This window comes from Oncorhynchus gorbuscha, linkage group LG21 (genome assembly GCF_021184085.1).
Source record: "Oncorhynchus gorbuscha isolate QuinsamMale2020 ecotype Even-year linkage group LG21, OgorEven_v1.0, whole genome shotgun sequence".
Classification (NCBI taxonomy): domain Eukaryota; kingdom Metazoa; phylum Chordata; class Actinopteri; order Salmoniformes; family Salmonidae; genus Oncorhynchus; species Oncorhynchus gorbuscha.
Window position 1 is genome coordinate 20,990,719 of NC_060193.1, and position 22,087 is coordinate 21,012,805.

General features: G+C 45.5%; 1 pseudogene; it reads left to right on the plus strand.

Moving 5' to 3' along the window:
• The first annotated feature begins 310 nt into the window (after positions 1 to 310).
• The window catches only part of LOC124007993, a 94,168-nt pseudogene continuing 72,391 nt past the window's right edge, over positions 311 to 22,087 (plus strand).

Consider the following 22,087-nt stretch of genomic DNA (forward strand, 5'->3'; position numbering starts at 1 on the left):
CCAAACTGGAAAAATGTAGGCTACATTTGTGCTAGCGCTAACCGAGGAAATATTGACAGGACACAAGCGGTCATATTTTTATAACTCAAGACTGACAGAAACTACATTATGAATTAGCTAATAGCAATTACTATTTATAATTAATCACATCACGGGAGTGCTCACCATGGATCGAAATAATTGAGTAAAACACTTTCTAAAAATTGAAAGTAATCCGACGTTGGGTAGTTTCTGCGCTCCACCATGTTTTTTTTCTCCCAGAAACCAAAGATAATAAGAGGAGACCAGATGAGTTTGGTCTGTTTATAGTATGCATGTTGAAGGGGGTGTGTCGTCTACCATCGTTCACACCCCACCATTCACTTCCAGAAGGTCTGAAACCCAGAATGCATTGTATGTCAACAACATGGCTCCACACATAGCTGGAATTAGCTTAGCTTATCATAATCAGTACATACTTCAAAAAAGTATTTTTACACACAATGTGTTCATTACTGTCTATGCAAGAATCGTAATGCATGTTTTGTACTTGAAAACGTTAATAAAACAGTAAATATATAAATAATTACCACACAAAACATTTTCTGAGAGTGATTCAATGATACAAGTGGCGCGTGCCAGCAGTGAATCACGTAAAATCACACTCCCACTCTGAGCCATTCAGTGTTGTTGTTTATGTATGTAGGTAGTGAGCTAAGCTGAAGCATTAGCAATGTCTTTCAAAAGGAGACAACTTACAAATGCGGAAATTCTGGAGATTTCATAAAATTCTGACAATGACTCTGAGTATGAAAGTCAGGAATCTGACCGTGACAGTGAGGAGCTGCCCCCCAACCTTGAAGCCATTGAGAACCCTGAATCTGTGGACCCTTTGTCCACTAACGAAATCCCGGGTCCCTTTGAAGATGCTGGTGGTGATGGAGGTAGACCGACGGTGGATGAAGTACAGGAGTTCTGTGATCGCTGGAAGGCCGCCAGCCATTTCACCCCTCCTGGCCCTGCTGTTTGCGTTGATGTGTCCCAGTTTGGAGTGCCCCTTTCATAGCGAGACCCCCGATTTTTATCAGTGCCATTTGAGAAAGAACGCAGCTATGCTTTTTCTAAGTCCTGCGACCCCAGCGCGTATGACAAAAATCAACAGTACAAAACCAAAGATATTGGTCTGTTTTAAGCAATTGATCTTGTGTCATCGTGTCGACGATCAGCTTTTATACTAACATCACCAATCTGAGGTCAAAAGGATGTGTGATTTTATTTTATTTTTTATTTTTTTCCCCCAATTCGACGTGGTCATGGAAAGTAGTGTAATATACATGAATTAGAAATGGCAAAATAATTCAATGTCTTAATTTAGGATGATAGTAAATACAGCAAACTCAACTAAAAAAAATGTCTCACTTGTTTAACTATTTAGATAAATGCTTTTCCTAAGCACATTTTAACCAGGTGTTCTAGACTTGAGCATCCATATGGTCTGTGCAGCAGGCTGAATGTTTGAGGTCCCAAATTTTAAATTGATGGGCAAATATAACCACCCTAGGAGTTCAGCCGGTACAGCATTCTCCCTCATGGGTACAACAAAACTATAGCCTCTCACAAGGCTCTGCCTCAAAATATGTTAACCAGCCAGAAACCACAATACCATGCACCCACTACAGTCAAAAAGATGTTGGTGCACCTAAGACATGATACGGTACTGTATTCTGTGAGGTGGGTTTACAGTACCATTCGAAAAACAGCAATTCTTTCCCCGCTCACATTTTCCCACAATGCACCATAATTTACAGTATGCTGCAGTAAAATGTTGAAAATACAAACATTGCTGTTGATCCATTGAGGACATAGACTGGCTGTTGGTCCGTTGAGGACATGGACTGGCTGTTGGTCCGTTTGAGGACATGGACTGGCTGTTGGTCCGTTTGAGGACATGGACGGGCTGTTGGTCCGTTTGAGGACATGGATGGGCTGTTGGTCCGTTTGAGGACATGGAAATGACCAGAAGCGAGATACAGTAGGAAAGATTTTATGTATTGAGTGTGTATTCCTGGGTTTCTGACAACACAATCACCCTTTCTCACACATCTGTTTTGACAGTAAAGGCCTGAAGACAGACAAGCTTCCAGCTCGCATGTGTTTGAAAAATCTATGAAGACGCTAAAGATGAGGTGAGTGGGACTTGATCTCTCTCGTGTGTGTGTGTGTGTGTGTGTGTGTGTGTGTGTGTGTGTGTGTGTGTGTGTGTGTGTGTGTGTGTGTGTGTGTGTGTGTGTGTGTGTGTGTGTGTGTGTGTGTGTGTGTGTGAGAGAGAGAGAGAAACATTGATTATCAGATGATGTTGAGTGGTCTAGTATTGACCTAAGGTCTTCTGTGTGGTCAGTTCACTCACGCCTTCTGGCCTTGTTGGCTTGGTGGTGGTCCTGTTTGAAATACCCTTTTGACATAATGGAGTTAAGGATTGGTCGATAAAGAGAAGGACTTTGATAGTCAACTCATCCATTTGATACTGTATTGGCTCTAACCCCCACCCAAAGTATTTAAGAAAACATGCCTACAATGAGAATGCAGTACATCAAATAAGAGCAATTCAATACAGACCCCGTAGCTTACATCCAGACAACCCTACCCCCCCACTGTGCCACTACGAAAAACCCAATCCCCCGGCCCAGCTCTCAACGGCCCAGCCGGATGTGGATAATCTTAGCATTAAAAAGGTTTGTAATTGAAGGAATATAAATGGCTGCCAGCCATGGTCCTCTGATGGAGGGAGCAGAGGGCACGGAGCCGAAGGCTAGCACTGAATCATTCCAGGGCTATGTCTGTGACGACACCCTATTCCCTATATAGTGCGTTACTTTTGACCAGAGCTCTATGGGGTAGTGCAGCATGCAGGGAAATTGGCTGCCATTTGGATACAGCCCCAGTACTCGAGAGAGGGGAAAAAGTGAGAATAGCAGAGGCGATCAGTACAGGCAGCACTAAAAGAGGCTAATGTTACATGACTTCGTGTCCTTCATAGCTGCACCACAGGCTGTTGACTCGTCTCAGAGGGAGGGAGCAGCCATGGTGTATCACTGGTAGATCTACAGTATATGTAGTATATCCCTTTTGTCTCAGCGTGCAGGCTTTTATAACCACTAGAGAGAGAGAGAGAGAGGGTGGTGTAGAGAGACCGACAGATGGAGGGTTTGAAGGAGGTGGACCGAGAGATAGAGGGGGGTAGAGAGAGAAGGGGGAGGAGAGAGGGAGATAAAGAGAGAGGAGAGCAATGACCATAAGAATTAATCAATGATAATGCAATCTGGGAGATTGGTGAGCGATGGAGAGGGTGGGGGGGGGGGGGGGGCGTGGATGGGAGTCTCAGAGGAACACTCAGAGTGAGGGAGGGAGGGTGGGAGTGATGAGGGAGGAGAGAACCCAGCCAATTGGATTACAGGACGGAGCTAGAGCGAGGTATATGTACGATCGGACGAGCGTGGAGGACAGAGTACCACTTCAATGTGATTAGAGCTAGGACACGCACACACACCTGTTAACTGAGCTGTGTGGGTATGTGATAGCTATGGGATTTCTCTGTATGAATTTCTCTATATTTCCCAGCAGTAGTAAGTGAATTAGGTTATTTATTTGCCCAGTCAGAATGCCCTGTCCTGTGGGATGGAATACATCTTTGCTGTGACTATATGTCCACTGAGTTGCCATGTCCTCCTCCTCGTGATGGATATTAGTGTTGTGATGAACGGCCCCATGGGTATTCTCTCTGCGGATGAGATGAGTGGTTGAACTGGTGATGGTGGGGTTAAATGGGTTAAATGATTCCCACCTGTTCATGGGAAGCCATGTCTTTCTGTATGAATTGGGGGAACATTGTGTCTATTTGACTGACTGACACAGGTACATTTGTTTGAATGTGTGGTTATTATTTCTGTGTGCGTTGTGCGTCTGTGTGTTTGCATGTGTGTGTTAGCCTATAGATATATCCACACTCATCATCAATATCAACCCTTCCTGTGTGTGTGCCAGGACTCGTCCTCTCTGTGCTCTCATAGAGGGGGTATCATGAAGCAGGGCTGGCTGCAGAAAGCCAACGTCAACAGCAGCCTGTCCGTCTCCATGAGGGTGAGTCAGAACAGCTCACCCATCAGCCTTGTCTACTGCCTATAGACGGGTTGGCTGACAACATCAGGAAAATGAAGTGGCCGGAAAGCGTGCGTTATGATTCTGAACGATAGATTGCAACAATGACAAGAAGCTGCCATGTGGGGAATCGTAGGTGGCTCGTTTCAGCTTGTTGTATCTTGTTATTGATACCATGTCTTGTTTTGATGGATGTCATGTCTATGCTATATACACAATACTTCCTCATCACAACAGATTTACTAGGATAGATCAGCCCAACTACTAATATACACAATACTTCCTCATCACAACAGATTTACTAGGATAGATCAGCCCAACTACTAATATACACAACACTTCCTCAACACAACAGATTTACTAGGATAGATCAGCCCAACTACTAATATACACAATACTTCCTCATCACAACAGATTTACTAGGATAGATCAGCCCAACTACTAATATACACAACACTTCCTCATCACTGTGGATTGTACACTGGCGACCAACTGCGGTACTGTGCAGGCTCTTGTTCAGCACTAACATAGAGTACCTGATTGAGCTAATACAAAAAGATATCTCAACGCAATGCCACAACAATAGATTTAATTACCAGCCTCCTCTACCTCTGTACACACGCATCGTTCAGCACCAGACACTAGCCTATACAGCAGATGTATCCTACAGTATGAGAGAGGCTAAAGACGGCGTTGCTATTGGATTGAATTAAACCTCTCTACCTCTGGCCCTCAGGTGTTTAAGAGGAGGTATTTCTACCTGTCCCAGCTGCCAGATGGCTCTTACATCCTCAACTCCTACAAGGATGAGAAGAAGTGCAAGGACACCAAAGGGTCCATCTACTTGGACTCCTGTATAGATGTCATTCAGGTCATTATCCCATCTGGACATTACCAATAGCATGAAGTGTATCTGCTGTTCTGTGTTTTTGTGCTCCTAATGTTATCGGAATAGATAGTTTGAACATGTTGTTGTAGGAGTACTCCCTGAGTCAGGGCTTTATACAGCTGTAGGATCTTAATTTGAGCCAGTTTGCTACAGCAGGAAAATAATCCTGCAGCGACAGGAAATGTGATTTATTATGTGGATTATAATTAATGGACATTTTTGTAGGGGTAGATCCATTTTATTCATGAGTGTAAATCAAATCTGAAATGTAAAACTCATACAGTACAAGTTTGCATTTCCTGCTTTGCAGGAACAGTCTCAGCAACAAATGAGTGATCAAATTAAGATCCTACATCTGTAGATTTACCATTTGCTTACAGAGGCACACCATGTGCTCTGGGTCGGTCTAGATATATTGTCTTGCCTATCCTAGACGCTAGACTTCCTTTCTTCCTGCCAGCCATCAAAGGACGTCTGTGATAGTCAAATATATAATTCTATGCTAATACAATGAATAGGTCATCTCTGGTCTCTAAAGAGGCAAGGGAAGCTTTCCATTGGTTAAAAGTATTTTGGATCTATAATGAGTGTTTTTAGATGACTTTGTTTAAGATGCCTACAACCAAACTTCAATATTCTCACCCCAGTGCCCTAAAATACGTCGTAACGGCTTTGAGCTAAAGATGCATGAGCGCTTCAGCCACTTACTGGCTGCGGACAGCGAGGCGGAGATGGAGGAGTGGGTGATCACCCTGAAACAGGCCCTGCAGAGCAGCACCGAGGGAGGAGACCGGAAGAACGGAGGAGACAGACTAGACTGTGCCCTGGGTGAGGAGGGAGGGGACTGGGCTGGACACACACATATACTTATAATACACATACACACTCTAGTATACACGCAGTGTATGCTGTACTCTCCTACTCCTACACACTTGCGTTACAAACAGACATGTTATTTAGCTACTCCACTCCTGTCGTTATTCTCATAGCGCAGTTTCACCTGTCTTTCAACGCGGTAATCTCTAGGAGATTCAAATCCCTGCTACTGACCTGTAAACACACGGAAAAACCTTAACAGCCAATTACAGGATGATACACAGTTGGTACCAGAACGCAGCACTGTTTCACTTGTTTTCTCCAGTCATTTGACCTGACTCAAATTCAGTTCCCCTTTCACAATTCTTTTGAATTGTTTGTGGACATAGAAGGAAGTTATTGTGAACTATTGAACTCGGCGTATTACGGCTGTTACAATAGTGGAGGAATGCCAACATTATGCAGCTGTGTGTGTGTGTGTGTGTGGAAGTGCGTTGGAGGACTTTCACAGTTGGGGGAATTTATTTTCCAATTAGGAAATTGTCCTTTTGAAGATATTCGGAAGGCTTGTACAGCAGAAAGCGGTGGGAGTCAGCCTGGCTATTCTCCAGTTTCCCCTGCAACATAGTGAAGGGAGTTAGAAAGACACCAGAGTTAGTACGAAAAGCTGCATTTTAAAAGGAAATGCCTCCCCTCCCTCAGCTCATTAGGACATTGCTCAACTTGGAAGAGTGGAACATTAAAGTACACTCATCCAAGGTTTTTGTGCAGATAGCCAAGTACATAACTCTCGGAGTATCAGATATCACATCACTTCCACTAATATCAGATGTCATTATCCGAATCGTACAGTAGGCTATATGGTAAGTACTCCTTTCGACTGACACCTCTCTCGCCCAATCAGGTGAGGACAGCAACAGCCAGGGGAAGGGAGAGAGCCTATTGGAGAGTCTGGGGAGGAGCCTACACCCTGAACTCATAAAGGTCAGTGTTATAAGAGTAGAGATGTGCTGCAAGGCTACCGTCAGCTATGCTTATAGCTGCTTATATATTTTAAAAAAGATCAGTATGAATGTATCCTTTTTGTCTTATTTTTGTACTAAGCACCAGGGCCCGTATTCACAAAAAGGGATGATCTAGGATCAGGTTTTACCGTGTAAGAAGGGAGACCTGATCCAAGATCGGCACTCCTACTCTGAGAAGCTTGATGAATGCGGGCCCTGATAAATAATCAATGTTTGGCACTCCACTAAGACATGGCCTCCAGTGCTAATAGATTCAGTCTGGTGTATGTTGGTAGTGTGTTTTGGTCTGACTTGCGCTCTTCACCTCTGGTTTCATTAGTGGCTGTGCTGTATTGTAGTAGTAGTGAATATGTATTACCCCTCATCTACTACACACAAGGTAGTGAACCTAGCCCGGTACATGGTGGAAAAGGTTTTATAGGGTTATTCAAACTCAGAGCACCCAGATGTAGGATCTTTAATTTGAGTTAGTTTGCTACAGCTTGAAAGCAAACGACTATCCTGCAGCAACAGGAAATGTGGATTATAATTGATGGGCATTTTTGTAGGGGTTGATGCGTTTTTTTCATGAGGGAAGATCAAGTCTGAAATGTGAGTGGAAGTGACAAACTTCAGAAGCCTTTTTAAACCTCAAATACACTACACGTTGTAAATGTCCCACAACAGATCGAAATGAAGGTCCTACATCTGTATCCTGTTTCTCTTGGACAAAAAAAGAAAAGCCCTCTTAAATAGTTCTATTCAAATACTGTATGTGTAAGCGGTAATATAAGCAGTAATGATCATTGATAAGGCACGTGCGCTAGATCATTCATTCTCTAGTCGGTTAAACACAATACCTCCACCTGACATACATAGGCTATATTATGTCTAGTCATTTATGTGACGCTCACTGAGCTTTGATACCGTTACACTATCAGGGAACCACAGTTTACAAGCTCCCTTTTACCTGTAGCAGGTCCCTAATGTATAGTACATCCTGTAACCCTGGACATAACAACGGTACACTACCTTTATCCCATAGAGACCTCACTGCTTTAATGCATCTATAAACCCAGAGCAGCACATGGAGAACAAAGAGAGCTGTAATCTCTGTGTGATGAGGCTTTTTTTTTAACAGGCTCCTCTGAGATGTCACAGCTCTCCCCTTCATAGAGGACCTGGTTATCTCTACTGTCTGTCTGGGGCTGGGTGGTGTGAGAGGAGGAGAGTAAATGAGAGGGGGATTTAGGACGAGAGAGGGGGGCGGTGGAGTTCTCTGTCGAGCTCAGCTGTGACCTGAAGCTGTATGTGTCTGTTCTTACTTCTTTTTGTCTTCTTCCGTCTCTCTGCAGTATGCTAGGGAAACAGACCAGCTCAATAAACTCAACAGGAATGAAGGGAGACTAAAGCTGTTCTCTCTGGACCCTGAAACACAGGTTAGCACGGTCTGTTTTACTCTATTTATTTCCAATAGGACTGGCGCCGATAGATAGGGCAGCCGTGCATCTCGTCCCTAGGCAACTTTTTAAAATGTTATTTCTTATATTATTAGCCCTGAACATTTTTTGTGTTATTACATACAGCCAGGAAGAGCTTTTGGATATCAGAGCTGTCATAACTCACCAGCATTACGACCAGGAATACGACTTTCCTGAATCGGTTCCTTTGTTCGTACCCCCCAGAGCAATTGAACTGATTCCAGAGGCTGATCGAAAACACCACCGGCGAAGAAGAGATATTCAGAGTGGACTTCTAGTCTGACTCAGGAGGCGTGCACAACACCCACCGCTTCCGATTATATTCCCTTCCTATAGGCAGAAACTCAAACAGGAAGTACCCATCCTAAGGACTATTCAATGCTGGTCTGATCAATTGGAATCCACACTTCAAGACTGTTTTGATCACCCGTACTGGGAAATGTTACGGGTAGCCTCCGAGAATAACATACACTGATACGGTGACTGAGTTTATTTGTCTATTAAGAAGTGTATAGGAGATCTTGTTCCCACATGTGCCTTTTAAAATCTACCCTAACCAGAAACCAGCATTTTCACAAAACTGAAAGCGCGATCCACCGCATTTAACCATGGCAAGGAGACTGGGAATGTGGCCGAATGCAAACAGTGTAGTTATTCCCTCCGCAAGGCAATCAAACAAGCGAAATGTCAGTATATAACAAGCAAAATTTTGCCCCTTTTGAGGATAACACAGTCCCATGACGCGGCCCACTACCAAGGACTGTGGGCTCTCCTTCTCTGTGGCGTACGTGAGTAAGACATTTAAGCAGGTTAACCCTTGCAAGGCTGCCGGCCCAGACGGCATCCCTAGCTGCATCCTCAGAGCATGCGCAGACGAGCTGGCTGGAGTGTTTATGGACATGCTGTATTCAATCTCTCCCTAACCCAGTCTGCTGTCCCTATATGCTTCATGATGGCCACCATTGTTCCTGTACCCAAGAAAGCAAAGGTAACTGAACTAAATGACTATCACCCCGTAGCACTCACTTCTGTCATTATGAAGTGCTTTGAGAGACTAATCAAGGATCATATCACCTCCACCCTACCTGACACCCTAGACCCACTTCAATTTTCTTACCGTCCCACTAGATCCACAGATTATGCAATCGCCATCACACTGCCCACTGACCTAACCCATCTGGACAAGAGGAATACCTATGTAAGAATGATGTTCATTGACTACAGCTCAGCATTCAACACCATAGTACCCTCCAAGCTCATCATTAAGCTTGAGGCCCTGGGTCTCAACCCCGCCCTGTGCAATTGGGTCCTGGGCTTCCTGATGGGCCGCCCATAGGTGGTGAAGGTAGGAAACAACATCTCCACTTCGCTGATCCTCAACACTGGGCCCCACAAGGGTGCGTGCACAGCCTCCTCCTGTACTCCCTGTTCACCCATGTGTGGCAAAGCACGCCTCCAACTCAATCATCAAGTTTGCAGACGACGCAACAGTAGTGGGACTGATTACCAACAATGACGAGACAACCTACAGGGAGGAGGTGAGGGCCCTGGGAGTGCAGTGCCAGGAAAATAACCTCTCACTCAACGTCAACAAAACAAAGGAGCTGATCGTGGACTTCAGGAAACAGCAGAGGGAGCACCCCCCTATCCACATCAACGGCACTGCAGTGGAGAAGGTGGAAAGCTTCAAGTTCCTCGGCGTACACATCACTGACAAACTGAAATGGTCCACCCACACAGACAGTGTGGTGAAGAAGGCTTCAATTTCAGGAGGCTGAATAAATCTGTCTTGGCACCTAAAACCCTCACAAACTTTTACCAATGCACAATTGAGAGCATCCTGTTGGACTGTATCACCCCCTGGTACGGCAACTGCACCACCCGCATTCGCAGGGCACTCCAGAGGGTGGTGCCGTCTGCCCAACGCATCACTGGGGTCAACTACCTGCCCTCCAGGACACCTACAACACTCAATGTCACAGGAAGGCCAAAAACATCATCAAGGACAACAACCACCCAAGCCACGGCCTGTTCACCCCGCTATCATCTAGAAGGTGAGGTCAGTACAGGTGCATCAAAGCTGGGACCAAGAGACTGAAAAACAGCTTCGATCTCAAGGCCATCAGGCTGTTCAATAGCCATCACTAGCATATTAGAGGCTGCTGCCTTTATACATTTACTTGAAATGACTGGCTTTAATAATGGAACACTAGTCACTTTAATAATGTTTACATATTTTGCATTACTCATCTCATGTATATACTGTATTCTATTCTACTGTATCATCTCAATTAGAGAATGTCTGTGTATGTACATTGGATGTGTTTCCATGACGATAGATGCCAGAAGCTAACCAACATTCCCTCCTTAATCTTTCTTCCTGACCTCTCTCCTCCTTCCCCTCCACATCCTCCTCTCTCTCCTCCCGCCTCTCCACTCCTTTCCACTTCTTCCTCCCCTCTCCCCTCCAGAGGTTGGACTTCTCGGGTATAGAGCCTGGCGTGAAGCCGTTTGAGGAGCGTTCCGGCCGACGCATCGCCGTCAGCTGCCATGACCTCGCCTTCTGCCTGCAGGGCTGTGTCAACGAGAGTGGGGACGGGGTTCTCGCCATTGTAAGGTCACAGACACACATCCTTCTGCTCCAGCGTAGGTCACCACTACACCTCGACAGAATAGATACAAAATGAACATCAGGCTTTTCATTTTTCATGCTGTATATTCATCTTATGTTGATATTGTTATTTGATCTGTTTAAGTATAAAACGTTTTATCCTAAAATAGTACATATTTTAATGTAAATACTTGTAAATACAAATTACACTACAGAGACCTATGTCGTGATCCACATTCACATTTCCTGATGAATGTAGTTAGTTAGCATTCTGCTGTGAGGTGAATGCAGTGCCTCTTTTGACATCAGCCAGCAGTATAGAGAGCACACTAGTGAGTACTCCCTCTCTCCCTCCTTCAGAGTGGATTATCGTAGACATGAAACACAGTGATGAATAACTTCATGCCCATTAGAGCATTTATAGAGGGGGGGGAGTTGGGGATGTTGGCTGACCGACATTTGCGTGGTTAGGAAATAGTTCTGCTCTCCTCCTCCCATCTTAAACTCAAACATAGATAGGCTTAATGGTTCCTGGAAGGAATGGCCATCATTCAATATGCTTATATCTACATAAGTGCACATACACTCAGACACACACACTCTTTGTTTGTACCTCGTAAATGCACACAGACACGCTCTCCCACACACACACACACACACACACACACACACACACACACACACTCACTTTCCCATCTACCTCTGTTACCCAGGTGGAGCCGTTCTTCATCAGCCTGGCTCTGTTTAATGCGTCTAAGAACTGTAAGATCTCCTCTGACTTCCATGTGGACCTCAACCCCCCCCTGTGTACGAGAGATGCTGACCGACACCTCCCAACTCTCCCCTACATCAGAGGGAGGTGGTGGAGGAGGAGGGGTGAAAGGAGGAGTGAACAGTGATGCAGGGAATGGGAATGGTCTGCCCATTCTACAGAGGGTGTCTGAGTCTCTGCTGCGTTCCCCTACTCAGGTAGGACCATAGTGACCTTACCTGCCATATACCCTGTGTGTTGGCTTGTGTTGTGTTGAGGTTTGTAAACACACACACACACATATGAGTAGGCTAAATCATGTTTGTGTTTCTGTAGAAATTATGGTGGGATCACAGAATCCCAAGATTAGAAATGTAGTCTCTCTCCCTTATTTGATATAAATACATTAAGGTGAAATTCTTAATTAGTGAAACTCCTTTTTTTCCCTCTGACATCATTACAGGCTTGATAGAACAACAGAATATGTACTGCAATTAGCTTTCACCACGCTGCCGGAGGCTTCTCTTCTCCGTTTCTCCTCCCTTTCGACAACAAGACAAAAACAATAACTGTTACACAGATGCAGGGTGTCAGGAAGCAGGTGCAGTTAGTGAGTTTAATGATAGCGAACATGGAGCGATACAAACCAAGAGAAGCGTCTGACAGAGAAACATTAACAATACTACCTGATGACTGATAACAGAGTGCTATACAAAGGGTAAATAATCAAGTGAGTAATGAAGTCCAGGTGTGACTGATGATGAGACGCAGGTGTGCGTAATGATGGTTGCCAGGTGTACATAAAGATGGGTTGCCAGGACCCGTGCTTAGACCGGTGATGTCGAGCGCCGGAGCGGGAGTAGACGTGACGATACAAAGGCGCTGGGGGGCGAACAGTGGGCTGTTTCACTTAATACAGATTCCATCTTTTAGATTTTCAGTTGATGAGACAGGGAAGAGTCTCCCCTTTTGAAGACCCTCTGATAAACTCAGTCGGGGTCTCAACTTACAAGGTAGAATACACAAGGTGCAATTTCGAAACTTGGTTGTGCATCAGCAGTTTTTCTCTTATGTCAGTCACTTAATTAGCACATGTCAGCAAAACACATTTTGATAAGTAAGTTAGTCTAGCGGCTAGCTATCTAAACCTGTGGTAATTATGGTCGTATTAGAGCCCGGGGGGCCCCCATTTGATATTTTCTTTGTCAGTCTCACTCAGGTGTAAAACTGCAAACATTTCTCGCCACCTGCAGGAAATAAGCTGTAAAACCACGCCACATTGCAAAATGAGTAGAATTACATGATATGAACACTAAAACTGCTGAGTCAAGACGGGACGGCCAGGCATCCGTGCGTTTGAGTCCCTTTCTGCGTGATGAAACTTTCTTGCTCCTTTCTGAAACAAGGGAGAGGCTAGTCGGGTGGATTTGGTTCAGTCAGTCATCTCAATTAACCCTTCCCAGCTAGCTAGTTTACTGCTTGTAGCTAGAAACTTGAGCGAGGAAAAAGTTGTGACTTGCGAGTGTTCAGAATCATAGTTTTTTTTCATTAATTGTTTCTATTTTTTTGTACTAAAATATAACTTTAGACGTTAATGCCGTAGTGAAGGACACTGTGACACTGTGTTGTCTGCTTGCAGCACAAACTCTACCCATTGAGTAGTGTGGACTGTATCACGGTGACATCCAGATGGTTACTTCCAATATTACAAGTTATTTATCGTGTAGACTGCTATCCTACTCAACAAAATCAAGTGGGATGAAACAAATTGGTGATGGTGACCCGGACCAGGCCCAAATCCCTGACATATGACGAAGGAAGAGGTGGTGTTATGGAGGCCAGCGTGCGGGATACCTGACAAGACTACGTTGGCGAGTGGACAGACCGCCTCTACCCTCTGTTCTATTGGCAAACGTGTAATCACTGGAGAATAAGCTGGACGAGCTCTGTTTGAGACTATCCTATCAAAGGGACATGAAAAACTGTACTTTACTATGCTTCTCGGAGTTATGTCTGAACAAGGACATGGATAAAATACAGTTAGCTGGGTATGCTGTGCATCGGTAGGACAGAAGGGTAGCGGGTCTCTTTGTTAACAACAGCTGGTGCGCAATCTCTAATATTAAGGAATGTCTCTGGGTTCTGCTCATTTAAGGTATGATTCCTCATGATAAGCTGTTGTAAGGGGTGTGTACTGGTGGCAGAGAAGTGAGACGCAGGAGAGCAAAAACTGTGTTTTCAACTGCGCAGTTTAATAATAAATTCCACTATCAATAAATGGGTACAAATCCCTACACACACCAGACATAAGGTGCACAAGCACTTACAAAAAAAGACAATACCGGGCAATGACATGGGGGGGACAGAGGGTTAAATACACAACATGTAATTGATGGAATTGAAACCAGGTGTGTGGGAAGACAAGACAAGACAAAACAAATGGAAAATGAAAGGTGGATTGGCGATGGCTAGAAGACCGGTGACATCGACCGCCGAACGTCGCCCGAGCAAGGAGAGGGACCGACTTCGGATGAAGTCGTGACATCTGTAGACCATGCAATTTACCAAAACAGTTTTCAGGTCATAACACACACAGACTCACACACTCCTGCTGGGCCCATTAACAGGATTACACAGGAGCAATACTGACTGTGCCCAGCAGTAAATCACAGTACACAATCAGACCACTACAGTTCTGAACCTCCCACCCCTAGACTTGAAACATAACAGCAAGAACATAGGCAAGGGTGGATGGAACACGACTGCAGAATACCCTGTGAAATGGAAATAATGGAAAATCACTGTGGATAACATCTAGACCCAGAAACGGAATGAAGAACAGAGCATCAAACAGAATAGAATCAATCAAGACAATGGTCATTCTCACTCTCATTGGTCAAACAATGCATGCTGATGACACAAAAAAATGGAACTTGATTAAGCTCTTGCCCAGTTTGTGCGTGTGGACCTAGCAAAGTCTAACAGGACACTGAGAAATAGACAGTAATCGCAGAAATAGGCTGTCTGTTTATAGACACGGAGGCCAGCAGATCACAGTGAAATTGAGGTGCTGTTTGGGTGTAGTCCAAGGACAGCCTCCTTCAACCCTCAGCCCTCAGCTCTCTCTACTGCATCGGTCAGTAGCAGCAGCACAACGGTAGTTAAGGTGTGGTACTGGTACAGGAACTGATACTGGCAGGCTCCCCTTAGTCAGGTCCCTTATTAATGTCCCATCTCTCTGGTACTGGCATTGGTAGACTTACTTCCGCCAGCTTTAGACATATTTATATTGTGAATAAAGTGTTGTTTTAAGGGTGTCGCCCATGTAACTGTGTTGTGGTAGCAGACATTAGCTAGGCCACGCCGTACTGTCATTAGCCAAGCCACAGCTAGAGCATTTGAATGGAACTCATTATGTCACAGCTGATTTATATTTACTGATCCAAATGTCCCATTCATGTCTCAAGAACTCCACTCTTACTGTGCTGCCACTCCCAGGAATATCATGGTTGTGTGTGTGTGCTCGCACATGACACTGTGAGAGCCACGGTTGGCTTCATATCACTGACCCCATAATAGTTTGAGTTCTGTTTGGGTTTCCTCTGACTTCAACCACAAACGACAGCCAGCCAGCCACTTCAAATCAAATCAAATGTATTTATATAGCCCTTCGTACATCAGCTGATATCTCAAAGTGCTGTACAGAAACCCAGCCTAAAACCCCAAACAGCAAGCAATGCAGGTGTAGAAGCACGGTGGCTAGGAAAAAGTCCCTAGAAAGGCCAAAACCTAGGAAGAAACCTAGAGAGGAACCAGGCTATGTGGGGTGGTCAGTCCTCTTCTGGCTGTGCCGGGTGGAGATTATAACAGAACATGGCCAAGATGTTCAAATGTTCATAAATGACCAGCATGGTCCAATAATAAGGCAGAACAGTTGAAACTGGAGCAGCAGCACGACCAGGTGGACTGGGGACAGCACTTCCCTGCCTGAAGTTTAATTGCAATGTTTTCCACCACTAAGGTCTGCATCATGTTTAACAGGCTCATCCTCCTCCCTCCATCTGTCTTCTCATCTAGGGTATATTAGATACACAGTCTTAAACCCTCCTCCCCCCATCTGTCTTCTCATCTAGGGTATATTAGATACACAGTCTTAAACCCTCCTCCCCCCCATCTGTCTTCTCATCTAGAGTATATTAGATACAGTCTTAAACCATCATCCCTCTGTCCCTCTCCTCTCAGTAACCAACCCCCATGCTGATATTTTCCTGGTGGCCAGAGTGGAGAAGGTCCTACAGAATGGCATTACACACTGTGCTGAGCCCTACATCAATCAAGACCTCAAACATCAACAAGGTTTGTCTGTGCGTGTGGTGCGCGTGTGTCTACTCGTGTGCATGTGGTGCGTGTGTGTGTCTGTGCGTGTGTCTGTTTGCCACTTCAGACATCAACAAGGTCCTTTCCTTCGTGCCTCTCGCAACCATATTACTGCTATTGCTATTATTAGACCATGTGACAGAGACAGGACTTACATAACCCCCCCCCCCCCAAAACCAATGGTTCGAGAGCTACTTTTTAAAGTGTCTTTTTAAATTAAATTGCTTCCTATTTTGGTCTCAGTTCCATCATGATCAATTGAGTTGCTGTCCCACTGTTATAAATCATAAAGCCTGTGTTATCATCTATACATTGGACTCATTATGTGTTCCCCTCCAGACAGCCCAGAAGGTTCTGAAGGCTGCCAAGCAGACGTGTCAGCGCCCGGTCCAGTATTGGAAGCCCTTCGCCTGGGCTGCCAAGTAAGACACAGATTTGACAGATTTGAACTCATACACACTACCAACTCACGTTGTGCTATCATACGGCAGATGAATAGAATGTACACACCACAATCTCAATGTGCTCTCCTACACTAAATGTAATGTATCCAATATAATAAGAAGTGAGTCAAATCAATTCAAATGTTATTAGTCACATGCCCCCGAGAACAACAGGTTGGCCTTAGAGTGGAATGTTTACTTACGAGCCCCTAACCAACAATGCAGTTTAAAAATATATATATTCGTAATAAGAAGAAATAAAAGTAACAAGTAATTAAAGAGCAGCAGTAAAATAACAATAGCAGGACTATATACAGGGGGGTACTGGTACAGAGTCAGTGTGCGGGGGCACCGGTTAGTTGAGGTAATATGTACATGTAGGTAGAGTTATTAAAGTGACTATGCATAGATAATAACAACAGAGAGTAGCAGCGGTGTAAAGGAGGGGGAGATGGCAATGCAAATAGTCTGGGTAGCCATTTGATTAGATGTTCAGGAGTCTTATGGCTTTGGGGTAGAAGCTGTTTAAAAGACTCTTGGACCTAGACTTGGCACTCCGGCACCGTATGCCGTGCGGTAGCAGAGAGAGCAGTCTATGACTAGGGTGGCTGAGTCTTTGACAATTTTTAGGGCCTTCCTCTGACACCGCCTGGTATAGAGGTCCTGGATGGCAGGAAGCTTTGCCCCAGTGATATACTGGGCCATACGCACTACCCTCTGTAGTGCCTTGCGGTCAGAGGTTGAGCAGTTGCCATACCAGGCAGTCATGCAACCAGTCAAGATGCTCTCGAGGATGCAGCTGGATAACCTTTTGAGGATCTGAGGATCCGTGCCAAATCTTTTCAGTCTCCTGAGGGGGGAATAGGTTTTGTCGTGCCCTCTTCACGACTATCTTGGTGTGCTTGGACCATGTTAGTCTGTTGGTGATGTGGTCACCAAGGAACTTGAAGCGCTCAACCTGCTCCACTACAGCCCCGTCGATGAGAATGGGGGTGTGCTCATCTCCTTTGTCTTGAGGGAGAGGTTGTGGTCCTGGCACCACACGGTCAGGTCTCTGACCAACTCCCTATAGGCTGTCTCTTCATTGTCGGTGATCAGGTCTACCACTGTTGTGTCATCGGCAAACTTTATGATGGTGTTGGAGTCGTGCCTGGCCGTGCAGTCATGAGTGAACAGGAAGTACAGGAGGGGACTGAGCACGCACCCCTGAGGGGTCCGTGTGTTGAGGATCAGAGTGGCGGATGTGTTAACTACCCTTACCACCAGGGTGCGGCCCGTCAGGAACTCCAGGAAGCAGTTGCAGAGAGAGGTGATTAGTCCCAGGGTCCTTAGCTTTGTGATGAGCTTTGAGGGCACTATGTTGTTGAATGCTGAGCTGTAGTCAATGAATAGCATTCTCACATAGGTGTTCCTTTTGACCAGGTGGGAAAGGGCAGTGTGGAGTGCAATAGAGATTGCATCATCTGTGGATCTGTTGGGGCGTTATGCAAATTATAGTGGGTCTAGGGTTTCTGGGATAATGGTGTTGATGTGAGCCATGACCAGCCTTTCAAGTCTTCCTCTTCTCCCGCCCTCTTCAAGAACCACCTGTATGTCTATCCCCTGCAGCTTAAATACGACAACCAGAAGAGCTTCGCCAAGGTGGGGGAGAAGAGGGCGGGAGAAGAGGAGAGGGAAAGCGAGAGGGAGATTGTTTTAGTCATCAGTGTGGAAATAGCAACACCAAACTGACTAGCAAGCATTGAGGGCAGTTGGTTATTGTGTTTACAGCTCACTACTTCTTGACTGTCCTCCTTCCTGGGGGAGTTATTGTGTTGACTGAAGTGTCTTTTATCATTCCAGGCAAGAAACGTAGCGGTGTGTGTGCAGTTCAGAGACTCGGACGAAGAAGGCGCGGCCCCTCTAAAGGTGAGCGTTTGTTTTGGATGAGAGGTGTGTGAGGTGGTGAAAATAACTGGGAAGTCCCTAGGAAAGAAGCCAAACTGCTGATAAAGTCCAACTCAGTGGAGTGGCAGAGTGGTTGCCAAAAAATAGAGGAGAGAAAAAAACTCTGACCTAAGCCAGTTATTACAGCTGGCATGGAGAACTAATGAGATCACTTACTCACTCACTCACACATTGAGCAACATCCACACACGTAGAATATTTCTGGGTGGAAACCTCCATCAAACGGCTAAAGAATTGTTTTTTAGATGGAATGATAGCCAATGGTTTAGGAAGCTAGCATTTACAGTACCGTACTGTAGACCTAAGTTCTGCCTGTTTTAGCTGTTTGTTGCTGTGCTGGTCTTTTCTGTACTCTCACCCCACTCTGAAGATAAGACTCCATGCTGGAGATTCCAGTCCTTCTAGCCAGGGAAAGGGTCCTCAGCATCACTGTGTAATCACCGCACTTTCACATGTTGTTGCCGCAGGAACAGGGCTTCTAAATGCACAACTTTTTCCATGCTGGTACACAACCCATAATCATGTGATCTGAAACTGTCTCTTCCCTCGACTGAGCTGTTCATTTGAGCTCTGCTCTCTCTGTTCTTTCAGAGGACCTCCGCCGCTCTCATAGGCTGTGTCGCAAATGGCACCCTATTCCCAGGGTAGTGCCTTACTTCTGACACTACTTTTCACCAGAGCTGCTCAAACGCTGTGCCCTACTTAGGGAATAGGATGCCATTTGGGACCTGGCCCGAGGCTCTGCCACTCGTCTCTGCAGTAATGAGGAATGACCAAAGTAATCAATGTCCTAATTAACGTTCCGAACGGATCCCCCTCTCCTCCTCACTGTGTCTGCCATATCAGGGTCAATTATCGAGACCTCTGCCTGGACTTCCAAACAGGTTGACTTCACGGCATGTATTCACAAAGCCACATCACATGCATGGGCTTAGGCAACTCGGCCTGCCCCTCCTCCTTCCCTCCCCTGGTTCTGCTTGGTCCCTCACGCCAGTTTAGCCTGGCGTGAGAGAGTTCTCCTTTCATTAACTCAAATCTCACCTCTGACACTGGTGAACAGCTAGTTTTCCCCATTCTTCTTACAGATGTTGTTTGCTTGTGTTGCAAGTTCTGCCATGAGAGGCTAGCGTTGTATTTTAGATGTGATTATACAGTGCTTTAAAACCATTTCTGTCTAGTTATTATCAGTGCTCACAGATTGCTGTAGAATTACTCACTGGCATACCCTAACATCGAAGGATGAGCAGTAGATGACTAATAATGTATGTGTGTGTGTTTCAGTGTATTTACGGAAAGCCAGGGGAGACACTCGTCACCACCAGTGCCTGTGCGGCCGTTCTCCACCACAACCAGAACCCTGAGTTCTATGACGAGGTGAGTGAGACCCTTGCTCAATAAACCTGACCTGCCAAGCTCCCCTCCCATGGTTCACGTCTACAAAACAGTTAAACAGTTGAGTTTGAACAATGCATCATGTCTTGTCAAAGCTTCACTATAGGGGAAGGAGTTGAAAAGCTAGTGTTTTTAAAGCCTATTTAAAACATGGTCGGTCTACAGTAGTATTCTATTGAAGTCCAGTCCACCAGTTATTTCCGGGTTAATCCTGTAACTCTGCCTCACACTGGGCTAGTCAGACACCCACCAGAGCCTCCCTGGCCAGTGAAAAGGGAGAGAGAGAGGTGAGGACAGGAGACTATCTCAGACCCACGGGAGCGGGGGCATCTTGTGTTTGGTATATGGATTAGACTCCACACACCGTCACCATCTAAGCCCCCCCTTTTCTTTACTCTCCAGTGACCAATTCCTGGACCAATACCCCATGCCTTGCTGAATGGTTAACTAAATGAGTTCCAGTGAGTTATGAGGAAGACCAGCTTCAACAAGTGAAAGGACAGCACTATTGATGTTGACACATGATCAAGTCATACTGAGAATGATGGTTTAATTGGCGTTAGTTTAATACTATGCCATGGGCTGTCTGTTATTTCCTGTGAAGCAGAGCGCACGTGCAGGCAGACTGAACATTATACTACTCACTGTTACTGCCCCCTTATGGGGAGAGTAGGAAGAATTGAGCTTTTTGACCAAATTGTTAATGTTACATTTTTGTCATTTAGCAGATGCTCTTATCCAGAGAGGCTTACAGTCGTGAGTGCATACATCTTCATACTTTTGATTGGGTTCCTATGAACATTATCACTAATATTAATGACTGATTGTTTCCCTACCTATGCAGGTAAAGATTGAGCTGCCCGTCCATGTTCATGAGAAACACCACATCCTCTTTACCTTCTACCACATCAGCTGTGAGATCAGTAAGGAGACCAGCACCAAGAAGAGAGAGGGAGTCCAGTCCCTGGGTAAGACTAGGAGCGGTCTTTGTGTGAATGTGTTTTTTTTTTTTTTTTTGAGGGTGTGCGTGTGTCTGTTTAGTGCATTTATCTTGAGTGTGTGTATCTACCGTCTACCTCCATTACCTTAGATGTCCATCTCTCTCTGTAACAGTGGGCTACTCCTGGGCCCCTCTGTTGCAAGATGGCAGGATGCAGTCTATAGAGCACAGCTGCCTGTGTCTGCCACCCTGCTCCCTGGATACCTGTATGACAAGACCCAGGACGCCAAGAAGGTACAACCCTCTGGGCACTGGAGAGAACCTTGGGTCAGGGAAGAGGTTTCTCCTGCTTGTATGCTAGTGGCATATGACTGAGATGACATTGATTAAAACATTTGGAGAATGATATTATGAAAAACTATTAGGGGTGTAATGGTACACGTATTTGGTACGGGGACCTCGGTTTTGTCCGCACTGAACCCGAATGAATACATTAAAAAAAAATACAAAATACAAAATCAAATGTTTACACTGCGTTGTAGGCCTGTGCCTCTTGAGTAAGTCTGAGCTGAAAAAAACCCATTTCAGGCTATTCCATTAAATCGACTGCAGCATCTTTGCACGTTGTAATAAAAGTTTGAATCTTAATTGATGCATTTCAAATTATCTTTTTGTGAGGCGCAGCCGGGAACTAAACTCAGCAAAAAAAGAAATGGGATGAGCCTGCAGGAAGGGTACCACATGAGGGAGGAGGATGTCTTCTCTGTAACGCACAGCATTGAGATCGCCTGAAATGACAACAAGCTCAGTCCCATGATGCTGTGACACACCGCCCCAGACTATGACGGACCCTCCACCACCAAATCGATCCCGCTCCAGAGTACAGTCCTCGGTGTAACGCTCATTCCTTCGACGATAAACCCTGAATCCGACCATCACCCCTGGTGAGACAAAACAGTGACTCGTCAGTGAAGAGCACTTTTTGCCAGTCCTGTCTTGTCCAGCGATGGTGGGTTTGTGCCCATAGGTGACGTTGTTGCCGGTGATGTCTGGTGAGGACCTGCCTTACAACAGGCCAACAGGCCCTCAGTCCAGCCTCTCTCAGCCTATTTTGTGTGTTCCTGGTGTAACTCTGGCAGTTGTTGTTGCCATCCTGTACCTGTCCCACAGGTGTGATGTTCGGTTGTACCGATCCTCTGCAGGTGTTTGTACACGTGGTCTGCCACTGCGAGGACGATAAGCTGTCCGTCCTGTCTCCCTGTAGCGCTGTCTTCAGTGTCTCACAGTACGGAACATTGCAAT